This window comes from Pelodiscus sinensis, chromosome 5, assembly GCF_049634645.1.
Source record: "Pelodiscus sinensis isolate JC-2024 chromosome 5, ASM4963464v1, whole genome shotgun sequence".
Taxonomy (NCBI): Eukaryota; Metazoa; Chordata; order Testudines; family Trionychidae; genus Pelodiscus; species Pelodiscus sinensis.
The window spans coordinates 53,010,275-53,026,410 of record NC_134715.1 but is presented as its reverse complement, the minus strand read 5'-3'; the positions used below and the strand labels follow the sequence as shown (position 1 = coordinate 53,026,410).

General features: G+C 39.3%; 1 protein-coding gene and 1 pseudogene across 3 annotated transcripts in view; one reads left to right on the top strand and one right to left on the bottom strand.

Annotated features, from left to right (window-relative positions):
- Nucleotides 1–16,136, top strand: part of NR3C2 (nuclear receptor subfamily 3 group C member 2) — a 252,637-nt gene that overhangs the window by 148,749 nt on the left and 87,752 nt on the right. The gene's annotated exons all lie outside the window — the stretch shown is intronic.
- LOC142829594 (transcription initiation factor IIA subunit 2 pseudogene) lies at nt 4,334–4,649 on the bottom strand (annotated as a pseudogene).

Below are 16,136 nucleotides of genomic sequence, written 5' to 3'. Positions count from 1 at the left end.
CTCTTTCAAAAAATATGTGACTGCACTGGATACACAGGTAATGGCCATGCTACTAATGGAGGATACATGAGGTCCCAGAAGAAGGGTAAACACAGTATCTGCCATTAAAAAAGGAAGCAAAGAGGACCTAGGAGATTGTAGACCAGTCGGCTTAGCTTCAATACCTGTAAAGATACTGGAATAAATTATTAAACAATCACTGTGTAAGCACCTTGAGAATAATAATAAGGAATAGCCAGCCTAGACTTGTCAAGCAGAAAACATGGCAAGCCAGCCTAATTTCCTTCTGTGGTGGGTTTACTGACCCAATGGTAGGAAGGAAGCAGCAGATGTGATATATCTTGATATTAGAAAGTCTTTTGACACTGTCCTATATGGTATTCTCATGTGAACAAACTTGGGAAACAAATTCTAGATTAAATTACTATAATGTGGGCACACAACAGGTTGAAAAAATCAAACTCAACGAATAGTTATCAAAGACGCACTGTCACAATTAGGCTGTTATAGTTGGTGGGACCCCACAAGGCCAGTCATGGATGCAGCACTATTCAACATTTTCATTAATGACTGGGATAATGGATTGGACGGTATACTTATTAAATTTAAGAATGACATGAAACTGGGAGGAGTTGCTAGCACTTTGGAGGGCAGGATTAAAATTCAAAAACACCAAAACTAATTTGAGTTCTGGTCTGAAATCAGCTGGATGAAATTTAGTAAGAGACAAGTACAAAGGACTTCATTTAAGAAGGAAATATCAAATGCACAATTACAAATGGGGAATAACTGGCTAAGTGGTAATGTTGAAAACAATTTGGGGGATGTAGCGCATCAGAAACTGAGTACAAGTCAACAGTCATCAATGATGCAGTTGCTAAAAAGTCTAACATCATTCAGCATTGTATTATCAGAAGCATTCTACATAAGACTGAGGAGGAGATTGCACTGTTGTGTTTAGCACTGGTGAGCCCTCAACTGGAGTATTGTGTCCAGTTTTGGGTGCCACACGACAGGAAAGATGTAGACATATTGGAGAGAGTACAGAAGAGAGCAACAAAAATGACAAAAGGTTTAGAAAAATATCAGTAAAAGTTTTAAAAAAAAAAGCTGCACATGTGTATTAAAGACTGAAGGAGAGAACCTAGTAAATTTTCACATCTGTTAAGGGCTCTTATAAAGAGGCTTGTGATCAATTGTTCTCCATGTCCACTGAAGGTGAAACAAGAAGAAAATGGGTTTAAGCGGTAGCAAGATAGAATTAGGTTACATATGAACATTTTTCAAACTATAAGAGTAGTCAAGCTCGGGAAGAGGCTTCCAAAGGGAGATTGTGTAATCCCCATTACTGGAGGATTTTAAGAACAGATTGGACAAAAACCTGTGTGGGATATCTAGGTTTACTTAGTCTGCCTTAGCTCAGAGTTTGGAATGGATGACTTCTCATATTTCCTTATAGCTCAATATTTCTGTGATTCTGTAAATCTGGGGGATTGCTAGGGAATACTCTTTACACAAGGAAATTTCCCACTGCATAATTTGAGGCTTGCTTTGCTTAAACTGACCGCTGGATGCTGTACGCTAAGTATTTTACGTGCACCACAATGAGCAGCTTATACTGATATACAACCTCTGGTATAGGTGTGCATAGCATAAACCTCCAAGTTTCCCTTCAATAGGCTTCAACTGAGGGGGGAATCTTTTTCTTTGATGGCAACTTCTGAAGGTTCTGAACTCCAGAAAGAATTTTGACCCACCAAAACCTTGGGCTCTGAGATGGTTAACTCAAGTTTACGGATGATTCTTTATTGCCAGATTGTTTATTAGAATTGAAGATAATAGACTAGATCAAAAGATCAAGGTACCAATCCACAGGCAATTCAAGGCAATTACAAGTTTGCCTATGCAATCCACCATGGTAATCTTTTTGCCAGAGGAAGATGCCAAATCATTTTATCATGAAGGATTATGATTTTTTTCCAGCTAACTGATTCACTGGAGGACGGGTGCAGTTCTTCTGGCAGGCAAAGGTATTCTGTAGCCATTTAGCATCAGGCAAGATGCATGATATTCTTTCGACAGAATTACTTTATAGTTTCCCTGTCCAGAAAGCGTACCACTTTCCCTCTTTTTGAAGATATATAGTATGTATTTCAGATTTAGGAAGTTCAATTGCCTTGCCATATTCTATTTGAAGTATACTTCTGAGACTTCCATGCTTCTAAATTGAAATGAAAGAGAAATTAAGGTGTGTCTGTCACAGTTCTGGGGCTGCTGGTCAGGTCTCATGCTGCTTTGCCATCACTTTTCTTGGGGAAGGGACCTGCACTCCTCTTCCTCTAGATGGGGTACTTAGGCTTGCAGTCTTCCTGTGCGTCATTGCGTTTATTCTAAAGATGTTAAGGACTAGTCCACTATCCGATAAGCAAATGCTTATTAGATAGTCGAGTCGACTAGTCGATTCCCCACCTTGCTGTCTCTATCAGATAGAGGCAGCAAACAGGGGGGGGAGCGGGGGAAGAGGGTACTTCAAAGCGGCAGCATTGCACAGAACTGACCCCGGGCTCCATGTGGTGCTGCCCCCTTTGAAATGCCATGGCGCGGAAATGCGTGTGGAGCCTGGGGTCAGCTGTGGGGGGGAGGGGGGAAGCCTCCCTAGTGGATCCCAGGCTCTGCGTGGCATTTCAAGGCGGCAGAGCTGTCTGGGGTCAGCGGGGGACTCTGAGTCTCCATGCGGGTGCTTCCACTTTGAAATGCACAAGGGCTCTAAGGGCTCTTGTGCATTTCAAAAGGTTAAGTGCCTTCACAGAGCCCAGAGTCAGCAGGACTTCCTGCTAGCCCCGGGCTGCACGTGGAGTTCCGCATTCCTCTTTTGAAATGTAAAAGAGCCCCAATGGTGACTCTTGTACATTTCAGAGGAGGAATGCGGAAGTGCCTATCAAGTAGTCAATGGAAATTCCATTGAGTACTCGACTAGTAAATTACTCATGTGTTAACATCCTTAGTTTATTCCCAGCAGGTCTGACATTTTCCCTGGCTTGACAGTTTTGCTGTCTCTCACAAGGGGCTATGATGATGTGCGCTAGTGCCCAACCAGCTTTCACAGACAATAGTACATTTTTTTTTTTAGGACAAACTACAGAGAAAACATGTAAGACAACTATGTTCTGTGTGGGAAATCTGACAGGTTTCAAAATCCTTCAAACCCAGTTAGCAGGGTTTGTCCTTTAGGCTACAATTTAATGTCTGTTTTAGATCACAATGAGGAATTCCACAAGACTGTTCAGGTGGAATTGTGGGCCTTTGTTTTCCCCTTACTTCCTGAAACAGGTGAAATGAGTCAATGCTCAAATGATGGAGTCCGTTTCTGCACAGGGTGACATTTCAAGCTCTGGGTGCCTGCTAGAACTCTGAATACCAAACCAAAACAATCCAGTAGACACATTTTTATTTAGAACAGAGCTGAAATATTTTTGGTATTCCTGACAAAGAAAAAATGGGAAAAAAACATACATGTAGAACTGAATGGTTTGAATGTCAAGTTGAAACGACATTTCAAAATGAAGTGTTAACATTTTTCTAAACATAATGCCAATTTGAATTATTGCATTTGAAAAATGCAGTTTTGAAATAAAATGTTGTAACTGTTATGACATTTCCCAAATTTGTTTTTTCAGCCAAAATTATTCACTGAATTTTTTTTTAGCTAAATTTCTATTCCTTGGGTGGGAGGGGGGAGAAATCACTCAGCTCTGGAATCTTTGTAAGTGGCTTTGGTCACTTTGCAATTTCCCCTTCCCTTCTGCCAACTGCAGAGTCCACAAGAAACCCACCTAAGCAGCCAGAAATACAAAGTTTTATATGTAAACACATTGATACAAAACTCTAATTAATATTCCACATACTTGTAGCATTGAGTACACCTCAGTGTACTAGTTTTTTTTTTTTAAATTCTCATGCTTCCCAGTCATGCTTCTGTCACACAATGTCTTTCTTTTCTTAAAATAAGGGATTAGGGTAGAAGATAATGAGAAGCATTCCAAAAAGCAAAATGAAATGCTAGAGCATTCTTAGACTTTGCTTAGTTAGCAAAACTAAAAAAAGAGAACTTCATGAGTAGAAGTTCATTTAAAAAAGTATTTTGATGAAAACTAGAGAAGTGTTTTATTGCTTAAAAGCTGTATTTTTTCCATGCTGAATAAACTAAATTTAAGATATTTCTTTTACTACCCTTATGTGATGTTTACTAGCAAGGATTACTTTTGTCTGCACCCCCATCACTAGAATAAATTATATACACAATCCTTTCCTGTGCTTCCCTGCATTTTCCTATTCATTCTGCAGTGTTGGAGCCAGTATTTTTCCATCATAGGCTGCAGTTTTCATTTTAACTACTTTTACAAGGTCAGTGACCTTTCTGAATTCAACGTTGTTCTATACAAATGTACATACCTTATCTCTGTACCTGTATGAAATGGAATCTGTTCCTGACCTGTTGTGCCAATTTGAGTTTACAATTTGAATTTGCAGCCTTGTCACACTGAAATAGTGGTTGAAGGGCAAGCTGAGGGATGATCTACTAAGGGTAGATCCAGGTTCACCTGAATGCTGGTTCCTAATGTGATATTTCCGTACAGCTGATATTCCATGGCTTACAACTGCAAAATAAAAATTTTACTGATCATTCCTGGTTTTCAAAGTGCCACCGGATTTCAACTTTTTCATGGAAAGGAAGAATCCTTCTCCGCCCTTCCTCCCTGGAAGGCAACAATGCTGAGTGGGGGTAATGGCTTCCGTTATTTCCTGCCCCTGACTGGATGCAGTAGCTGAAACCTTAGGAGGCTTATGGGAGGGGGGGAGTGGAGCCAGAAATGACAACAGCTGCACCAAAAAAAAGGGGGCGGGTGGGCAAAGTTTAACATAAGTAGAGAAAAAATTAAATTAAATGCAAGGCATTTTACAGTAGGTCATTTACAGGTTATTGAAGGAAAAAAGTGTTCCGTTGCTGCTATGGATGTGTGTGAACTGCATAGCAAATTGCACAGTGAAACTGAAAGCCTGGGAATAAACGTTAAGTGTACAGTACTAATGGTGCAGGCTCATTTTGGTGCTATGTTCCAGAAAAATCCTTCAGCTGATGCAGTCTCTTGGTTTTAAAACTAGCAAGGAGTGTGTGACAATTCTCGCAGCTTCAGTGCCACAGGGAACCACAAAATGAGGCTGTTAATGACTAGAAAAGTGGGAAAACACTGATGCTTTCACAATAAGCAGATCTAAAAACGTGCTAGTGCTTTTTTTTTTTTTTTTTTTTTTTTAAATCTCTCATATTGACTTTTATTTTCAAGATTTCTCAGTGATTTCAGTATAGGTCAGGTCCTAGTAACCTAGTGCTAAAATGTGCCATTTCCTGTAGCTTTAAATCCTCTCCACCTTAAGACTCCAAATTATAACTCCCATTCTTCTGGTTGATAGCTTAATCTGCTCATGAATGACTGTGGAATAATTCAAGTCATTCCCTTCCTCATGGCTGCTTGCCCTAGACAGCAACCAGCAGGAACCTAAGTACGTACTTAAACCTGGGTTTCCTGGATAGCCCTGAAAATGCTATAAGTATCAGCCATAATTAGTTGTATTTTTTTTGTTTTGTTTTATGAGTACAATTTCTTAGTTTGTTTCAGGGTTAAAATTATATTCATCAAGGTATAATCTTCCTCTGTACTCCCAATTTCTGATTAACAATGACCTCATGAGCTCTTTAAAAAACAACAAATAGTCTAGCAACACTTAAAGACTAACAAAACATGTAGATGGAATCATAAAAGTTTGTGGGCACAACCCAGTTCATTTGACTGGACTCATGGATTCTGATAGTGAGGATCTATATATCTTAGATATTTATGTAGCTTTCATAATCATAGTTCCTGAATGTATCACAATCTTTATTTCCTCTCCGTACCTTCTTGAGGTGAGGTACAACAATTACCATTTCACAAATGGGGAACTGAGCCCTACAGAAACCAAGGTCTATATTGTCAGAAGTAGTTGGGCACCTAAAAACCCACTGATATTCTGAAAACTGCCACTCAGCTGCCAGCTTAGTTCATAGAATTCCTGCCTGTCAGCATTCACAAAGCCAACTAAGCATGGCTGCTTCCTACAGCTAGCAAGGTGCTTAAAGCCCCAGTTCAAGCCAAAGCCCCAAAAGTGGGATCTCACACAGTAAGTTGATCTTGTTGTAATCCTGCTCTGAATATGCACAAGACCTCATACATGTCAGCTGCTACAGCAGGAAAGCTGAAGACAAGCCACTGATAGGGTGAAGGGACAATACAGCACCTGCAGAAAAGACATCTGGGCACACAATGCTGAGCAAATTGTAGGGCGGTGAAGATTTAAGTTGCAACTCCAAATTGGACAAAGCAGGAACTTGAGCATGTCTCCCACATCCCAAGTGAGTGCCCTAACTACCAGGCTGTAGAAGCATGCCTCTCACTCACTCTGATGTGAAAATCTCACAGCGTGAGGAAACTACGTATAGTGAGTAGGAGACCAGGACTGTTTCTGCTGCGAGTGCCTGAGCATCCTAAGCAGCAAAACTGGCTTAGACAGGCATCTACTTCCAGGAGGAGATTCAAGGCTGAGGATCCTGAACCAAGAGAGGCACTCATCTCTGGCTTAGCTCAGGTGCCTGAGCTATTTCCTGTACATTTCATTCATAGGCATCTTAGGCACATTCCTGCTCAGCTTGCTGGTGTCTAAGGATCCCTTGCCTAGGCACCTGACTCTCCCAAGGTGTTGTATAGGGAGCCTGTATGCCTCTCACAGGGAGGAGGATTCCATAGGCAGCAGACTGAGTAGGGGTTGGGTAGGTACTACAATGCTGAGCAAATCTGGACCCAAGTGTAAGTGATTTTTCCCAAGGTTACACAGTCTGAATTAGAGCAGGGAATTGAGCCTAGGCCTCCTAAATCCTAAACTGGCACTCTAAGTATTCTTTCTCTAATAACAGGGAGGTGAAGGCTGTATTTTTCTATCATCAAATTCAGGTCAAAAGTCTCAACCATTAGTTCACTGTGTACAAATGAATACCTGCAGTATATTCACTTAGGAGGAAAAAACACTTTTTTTCCTAACTGCATTAGTTTATCAGAAACAGTAATATTCATTTTGGGAACAATGAAAGATATTTAAATGGGGTGCTTACTTCATGTACTGGAATGAAAGTAACCAGTGATATAGAAAGAAGGGGGGAGAAAAGGGATGAATAAAACAATTTAAATTTGGGATGTGACACAGTAATGGTGATAATCCCAGATACTGCAAAAGGATGTGTTATGCCTCTGTTGGATCATCTTGATGTAGAGTATTTGATTGGTGCATGAAGATTTAGAGTAATAATTGCTTAGTCCTAGTGGCCAGTGCAACTAATCAGAATACTAGAGGGGTTTGAGCCTGTCTGGAGAACAGGGAGCTAGTGGTGGGGAAAAAAAGATACTCTTCAGAAGATTTGCCGGGCAGAATCTTAAGAACTGTAAAGTTTAGAGAGAAAGACAAGGGAAAGATGTGTTTAGGATATATTTGAAAAGCCAAATTCCAAGCCAAAATCAAGGCAAAGCAAACTTTTTTATGTTTGTATAATGTATTTAGAACAGAGTGGGAACTTCAGTTTTACAGACCAATACACATAATATGGAAGAGGAAGAAGTATAGGACTTTTTTAAAATGAAGATCTGCATGACTCATCAATCCAAAAATATTTGTCAAAAAAAGAAAACCGTGAAATGCCATCAGATGATTTATTATTTTCTGGATCAAACATGGTTATATGGTGAAATAATTAATTCTTCTCCTATTGGCTTCTGCATATTCCCATTTGTAGGATGCTTTTTTCCTTAGTTGTCTTTATGGGTACCACTGAGCTTTGGAAGCTTCCAGAATGCACCCCTTTCTAGGACTGCATAAATACCCTTTCATCCTCCTCGATAGGTGCTCAAATAAATTACAAGCTGAAGTTATCAGTCACTTCATTTTCTTTCTTTCCACAGCTAGCTGTGGCCATAGAATCTCTCTCCTGAAATCTGGCATGACTACTCTGATTGTTAGAATGCTGCAATTTTAGATTAAGTAATTTAAGTAGTTTATACATTGCTACAGTTTAACTCACATGCTGAGTTCAGCATTTATACCCATCTTATATTCTCTGATCCAGAGCCCAAAAATTTGGGGTGAAATCCTGGCTTTATTGTACTCGATGGCAAAACATATTGACTTCACTGGGGAACAAACTTCAGCCCTGTAGAAAACTGATTCCTCTTCTAACAGGCATCTTACTACTTATTATACCTTTGATGCTTGCTTATTTATATGAAATCCTTCCTGTTCATATTGTTGCCATTAACCTTGTTACTGCTGCTTCTTATTATTAATCATGTTTATAACAGTAGTGCCTACAAGGAACACCCAAGATCAGAGCCCATTTTGCAGGCACTGCATAAACAGTAGTAGACAATCCCTTCCCTGAAGAGTTCATAACCTAAATAGCCAAAAATCAAGGGGGAAAGGATATAATATATAAATAGAGCATTCAGTGTAATGTCAACAAATGTGATTTTTCTGGGAATTTCACTAAATGGAAAGACAAGGGAAGGGAGGAGATGAGAAGGACAGAGCAGGAAGCACTGAAAGGTTTGAGGGGCAGGTGTGGATTAAGGCTATGATGGAAGAGAATGAGACAGAAGCTGGGAAGGAGTTGAAGTAAATAACCAATCAGCAGAGAATAGTAATATTTCTACAGTTTTTCCTATATTTTTATGTCCATGAGTCCATGCTTTACTTGCTTGTGCAGCTACTCCTGTTAATTTCAATCCCTGCAGTTTAAATTCTTCCTCCAAGATCACGTGGTGGAGGATGAGGAGCATTGTGTGGGTCTTTGTGCCCTTTGAGTGCAATGACCTCTCTCCCACAATTCTGAATCCAGGGGTATTGTGAGGGTGTGAGACGGGGTGCTGTTTCTGCATCTGTTATGCTGTTTTTGCTTCTGATCTATCAGTTTCTCTACTTTCAGTATTCTTGCAGATTATTATACATTTTCATTAGTGTCCAGATGCCAACAGCAGAACAGTGGGCTAGGCACATCATAGAACTGGAGATAGAATCCCTGCCCTGAACAGAATAGGTAAAACTCATGTTGCTCTTCAAGAGGCTGTGTCAGTAAGCATCAGTGTAGAAATGCATCTTCAGGTGTAATCAGAATGTGGAAGGAATGGAGGCATTTCACAAAACTTCAGGGAAGCTTCACTTTTTTTTTTTCTTTTGAGACCTCTTTTTACTTTCTACCTATCATCTTTTTATTCTTCTGGTGTAAAAGTCCCAAACAAATGCTGCCTTTATAAAAGTGAAAATTATGCACCAGTAATACTGCTTTTTTGAAGATACCATCTTACAATATTCTCATTTGCTTGCCAACCTATCTCTATTTTGACTTTAGAAATTACAGTTCCATTCAGAATAGTGATAGAAATGTAGCCGTGTTAGTCTGGGGTACCTGAAGCAAAATGCAGGACAATGTAGCACTTTAAAGACTAACAAGATGGTTTATTAGATGATGAGCTTTCGTGGGCCAGACCCACTTCCTCAGATCAAATAGTGGAAGAAAATAGTCACAACCATATATACCAAAGGATACAATTAAAAAAATGAACACATATGATTTGTCCTTTTCATATGTGTTCATTTTTTTAATTGTATCCTTTGGTATATATGGTTGTGACTATTTTCTTCCACTATTTGATCTGAGGAAGTGGGTCTGGCCCACGAAAGCTCATCATCTAATAAACCATCTTGTTAGTCTTTAAAGTGCTACATTGTCCTGCATTTTGCTTCAGTTCCATTCAGGATTCTTTTTCCTTCTCTCTGACCCATGTTTTGATTTTAGTTTATCATCTTAAACTTTTCTTTCTGTGAGCTTGACATTCTGCTCAAAGAATTGTCTGAAATGTTCCAAGAGCAGCATTTATGCTTCATACTGGCTGAATTATAGCAGCAATTAGGTGACTTTATCTAAACTTCTACCCTTATACTGCTGCCCTTCTAAAAATCCTTTAAGAGCCAGGCACATTCTGCCAGTATTAGGCGAGGTAGCTCAGGCTAGGGATGTTAAAAAGTGGGTAATTGGGTATCCGATAAGCAAATGCTAGTCACTTCCACCCTCCCTTTGCTGCTCCTCCCCCCTCCCCCAGGAAACTTGTGTACATTTCAAAACTGGCTTTCCTTGTACCGTGTGCAGCCTGGGGCCAGTGGGAAGTCCTGCTGACTCGGGGTTCATTGCAGATGCTTCCACCTGGGGGCTCTTGTGCATTTCAAAGGGTAAACGCTCTCTTGGAGCCCGGAGTCAGGGGACTCCCAAGTGCCTATCGACTAGTTGAGTAGTCAAAGGAAATTCCATCGACTACTCGACTAGTAAATTCACTGGTATTTAACATCCTTAATAACTATGCGAGCATCTACACATCTAGCCTGTGGTTTTGAAATAATTTTGAAATAAAGGGCAGCTTATTTCAATGTTTATAAACCTCCCATTAGATGCTAAAATGGATGTAAAATACTCCCATTATGATACACAAAATATTGTGAGTTTTTCATTTTAATTCTGTTCATCTCAGTTTCCAAAAAAAGCTGTAGTTAACCAAAGGTTCAGTGCACTTAAATCAAGTTTATTTTGCTTGTGCTTCATTTTAACTCTAACTGAAAGCTTGATCCAGGATGGCGAAATGCATTTTACACTCTTTCTTGTTAGTTCACCTGCATTCATTCTGCTATTATAGCTGAATGTTTTCTCTGCTAGTGCTATAGAGCCCATCACCTAGACTTCAGCTGTAACTAAGCTGTACAACTACAATACAGCTTTTCATTTATAATATACCCAGCTGCTCATTTTAATTCACCTGGAACTTGCTTATGTAACATTTATAATGCAGGAGAGCACTGGACTGGATGTTTTGTATTTTAGAGGTTTCAGGTTTTCTACATGCTCTGGCATAACTCAGTTTTTTGTTTTTAACAAAACCAAAAATAAACACTGTGTTTTTTTGCATAGGAAAAAACTTCAGATTGGAGGTAGACATATGGCAAACAATTCTTCCAGTTGTTGGAACAGCTCTTTATTACAGAAATGGGTATGGATGATATTGAAAACTAACGTTACTTTGCTGAAGAGATTCACTATTTGATACTTTGTGTGGGCACAGATCAAAAGAACTGAGCTGTAACTTTTCTAAAAGGAACATTTTAAACTGCAGTTTTTAACATTTCCTTCAAACTTTGGGTTTGTTTAGCCAGAAGGTGAAAAAACAGTTTTTAAACCTTTATTTTAGTAGGCTATGATTAGTTTTAAATTATTCAGTGATTAATATTTAAAGAGAAAAGAGTACTTTGAGGGGTTGGATCACAGGGATCCCCTGGGGTTGTCACCGGGTATGCCGGTCATGCAACTGAGCTATCTTGAGCATTCCACTACTGTTCTGCTGGATCAGAAGCTCTCTCCCCTCCAGCCCAAGGCACAGAGTTGGGGCAACAACCCTCCAGCAGAGCAACACAGACACTGAACCAGCTCAGTTCTGGGAAGGATCACCTATAAGACCATTGACAACACTTAGGAACACAGCCCCCCAAAGAGGACTGGAACCTTAAATAAATCTATCATACTCTGTGTAAAGGTTTTACATAGAGAACGTTTGTAAGTGATAGAAATGTAGCCGTGCTAGTCTGGTGTAGCTGAAACAAAATACAGGACTATGTAGCACTTTAAAGACTAACAAGATGGTTTTTTAGAAGATGATTAACCCCCCCCCCTCCCCCCCCCCGCCGCATCCCCTTTCTGTTCTGAAATTTGATTTGTCCTTTTCATATGTGTTCATTTTTTTAAATTGTATCCTTTGGTATATATGGTTGTGACTATTTTCTTCCACTATTTGATCTGAGGAAGTGGGTCTGGCCCACAAAAGCTCATCATCTAATAAACCATCTTGTTAGTCTTTAAAGTGCTACATAGTCCTGTATTTTGTTTCAAAGTTTATAAGTTTGCTCTCTTTATCAATGAAAAACATATACATGTTGCTTGCTTCCGTCCCTCCCCCTTCCCCTGTAATTATTATTTACACTGGGCTCAATAATAAACAAGAGTGTTTATTAAGTATAAAAAGCAGGATTTAAGTGATCGCAAGTGTAAACATACAGATCAAATTAAGTTACCAAGCCAAAATAAACAAATCACATCAGCTAATACTAATACACTAGGGGCTCATTTAGACTACGGGGAACGGTAGAAAGAAGATATGCAAATTATGCGGGAATTTTCATATCTTCTTCCGATTGTACTTTCAAAAGCAGAGCTTTCCTCAAAAAAGGAGGTTTATGTGGCTTTTCGACAAAGGGAGGGAGGGTTTGCCCAAAAAGCCACGTCTTAACTACTTTCACTTTTGAAAGCTCTGCAGAATTTGCATACCTTCTTTCGACCGTTCCCCATAGTCTAGATGAGCCCTAAGAAACATGTTAGATGCAAATTCTTACTCTAATGGGAGTTCTAATGGGGTGCGTCTAGACTGGCAAGATTTTGCGCAAAAGTGGCTGCTTTTGCGCAAAAACTTGCCAGCTGTCTACACTGGCCGCTTGAATTTGCGCAAGAGCGCTGACTTTGTAATGTACAAAATCAGTGCTTCTTGCGCAAATACTTTCACACCCCGCTCAGGAAAAAGCCCTCTTGTGCAAGAATACTTGTGCAAAAGGGCCAGTGTAAACAGGGAAGAACTGTTTTGTGCAAAAAAGCCCCGATGGCTAAAATGGCGATCGGGGCTTTCTTGCACAAAATCGCGTCTAGACTGGCCACGGATGCTTTTGCACAAAAGCATCCATGTCAATCTAGACGCGCTTTTGTGGAAATACTTTTAACGGAAAAACTTTTCCGTTAAAAGTATTTCCGCAAAATTATGCCAGTCTAGACGCACCCATGGTCTCTTACAAGCTAGGTAGCCTCCTAACTTGGATCCAGTCCTTCCCCTGTTTCCTCTTAGATGTTTCCAGCAGGCATCTTGGGTGGTAAGTGTGGATCTTCAGGCACCTGGTTACTCTCTCTATTGTTTGGTTTTTCCCCTTATATCAGTTTTGCCCAACTGTCTTTATCCTCAGTTCAGTTTTTTCTCACCTTGAGAGGAAAAGTACCAGATCCAAAATGGGTTGCAGCATCAGATGGCATGGTCACATGTCTTTGTAGGATACCACAGTTTGGGCTTTCAGGATAAACAAAACCATTCACTGGTTGTTGACTTGATTAGCCAGCCATTAAGGCTGTCTGTGGGTTTTTTGCCAAAGAGGAAATGCAAATGGAGCACTCATTTGCATATCTTTTTCCTATCCTTTTTGTGGAAGAGGTTTTTGCAATAAAAAGCCCTGTGTAGATGGGGCCATTTGTTGGGAAAAACCTCTTTTGCGCAAGATCCCTTATTCCTCAAAAATGAGGTTTACAGGCTCTTGCACAGGGCTTTTTATCGCAAAAACCTCTTCCACAAAAAGGATTGGAAGAAGATATTCAAATGAGTGCTCCATTTGCATTTCCTCTTCCGCAAAAAACCCGCAGTGTAGAAGTAGCCTCAGTTCCTAAAGTATAACTAATGGCTTTTACTCGAATACCTGGACTAATAAATCACTTCCCACTTAATATTTCTAATTTCACATACAAGAAAGATACATGCAGACAAATAGTATGTACAGATTCAGAGGATTACAACTTTTAAGATGATGTCACATGATGAAGATGTTTTATGTGAAGTATAAACTGGGCTTTTTCATATTCATGAACCACTTTTCATAAAGCAACGGGTGGTGGGCATGACAAATGTGCTGCATTTTTGAAAATGAGGCAGTTATTAATGTTAAAATAGAATTTAGGAACCTAATTTTCAGAAATTAATTAATACAATCTTGGCAGGCATAAAATCACAGAATCATAGAAATATGGGACTGTATTGGATCTCAATGGGGCCAGTTCCTTGCACTGAGGCAGGACTAAGTATTATCTAGTTCTGATCTGTTCCTGACAGATGTTTGTTCTAATGCTTAACTACCTTGATAGTTAGGAAGTTTTCTTCAATGTTTAATCTAAATGTCCCTTGCTGCAACTTAAGTCCTTTACTTCTTGTCCTTTTATGTACTTGAACACTCTTACCCTGTCCGCTCTCAATCTTCTTTTTTCCATACTAACCACACCCTTCATTTTCAATGTATCTCATAGGTCATGTTTTCTAGACCTCTAAATATTTTTCTTGCTTTCCTCTGGGACTTCCTCCTATTTGTTCACACCTTTTCTGAAGCATGTTGCCCAGAACTGGACCCATAAATCCAGCTGAGGTCTTAAGAGTACTGAGTAAAGTGGAAGAATTGCTTTTTGTGTCTTGCTTATGACATTCCTGCAACTAAATATTTAACAATGAATTATTTATTGTATTTGTTTCATAGACTTGGACTATATAATACAACATAATTTTATATTTGCACTCAGACATTCAGTCGTTTAGTCATCTACTTCATCCAGTGCATTTAGAATGAAAGGGACTTAGGGTTAGTACTTTCAGTTTGACACAAGCAAATACCATTCTTTACAATGTTGCTTAAAATTAGATAAATTATAGTTGCTCATATTCTCTGATACAGTGGCATTATAATGATGGACTACTATACAAAGAATAAGTACTCTTTGTTTGTTATGCATTAGGATCTAAAATGAAAACCCCATTAGAATCATCATTCCATTTAAAAATAGTAGTTTGAGATTTTCTGTCATGTTAGTAATGGCCTAATCATAGGAAAATACTGATGCAGTGGTAATCTCAGATTCTTGAAGGAGACTGCTGCTGCCAGTGATATTTGAATGATATGACACCAAAGAAATAAGTGGGAAATAGATGAATTCAAATGACAGGATCTCACAAATGTTCAAATGGTTTAGAGAGCCATCGGAATGAGAAATGGTCTCCCAATCTTTTTCCGTGTCATCACACAGGTACTCTTGTGCTGTACAGTATGTAGGGCAGCTAGAAGTCATTCAAATACAGTAGGTCTGTGCAGTGAATTCAATTACATGTTTGTCTTAATGTAACAGAACAAAATTGCATATGGCCTGCACTGACTTGTGGTATTCTAGACTCAATTTACTTTGGGAAGCAAAACCATTTTTAGATCAGAATTTTACTAAGAATGCCTGCCAATTGCTCTATTATAATTCATTTAAGAGGAGAAGACTGCAATATCTTGTGACTGGAAGGCATAAGAAAAGAACAAAGGGTATAAACAGACTAAGCAAAGCATGCTTATTTATTAGCACACGCACAAAATTATTTTATGATAAAGCATGAACAGTGGTTGAACAGCAATAATTTTTCAAAATTATCTTTTAAGAGATGACCTTACTTTTACTTGAGCATTTTCAGGCACTCAAATAGCATCAGCACTTCTCCAGTTGTTTCTAGGAAACTTTATTGCCCTTCAAATCCCTGCTCATGAGTCAATTTATTTAGTTTGGCATTACTCTACTACTAACTTCAGTTCTGCCTGGCCTCCTGATCAATCCTGCACCATTTTCTGCTGTTCTTCCTTGGTGCTGAATGATTTTTACTAATTCATCTCTACTCCCCTCTTCTCCCAAAAGTTTTTAAAAATTAAATCTGTAATTTATTAGCTCTAATAATGTAAGAGCAATAAGACACCGTAGAGAATGAGGAAATATCTATTACTTTTATAGATATCAGGTGTTGCTTAGTTTACTTGGTCAGTTTTTTACTGATGCTTAGCTGGACTCAAAGGGTTAAGTCAGAGACAATGACTTTAATCCAATCACCATATTTTAAAGACCGTACACATGAATTCCTTGAAAGCTCCACCTCCAACTGAAGTCTCCCTGACAACACCAGGGGAGGGAAGGGGAAAAGATTGCAAGGGAGAGAAATAAACCAGCTCTGCTCAGAAAGCAAATGAAGGGGCTTAGAGAGAAATCAGGACAAGATGTTTAAACTGGATAAAACGTGGGCATCTGGAACACACAGAGAGCATACTACAGCAAAGTCTTTTGTCCCAATCTAGAAATGAAA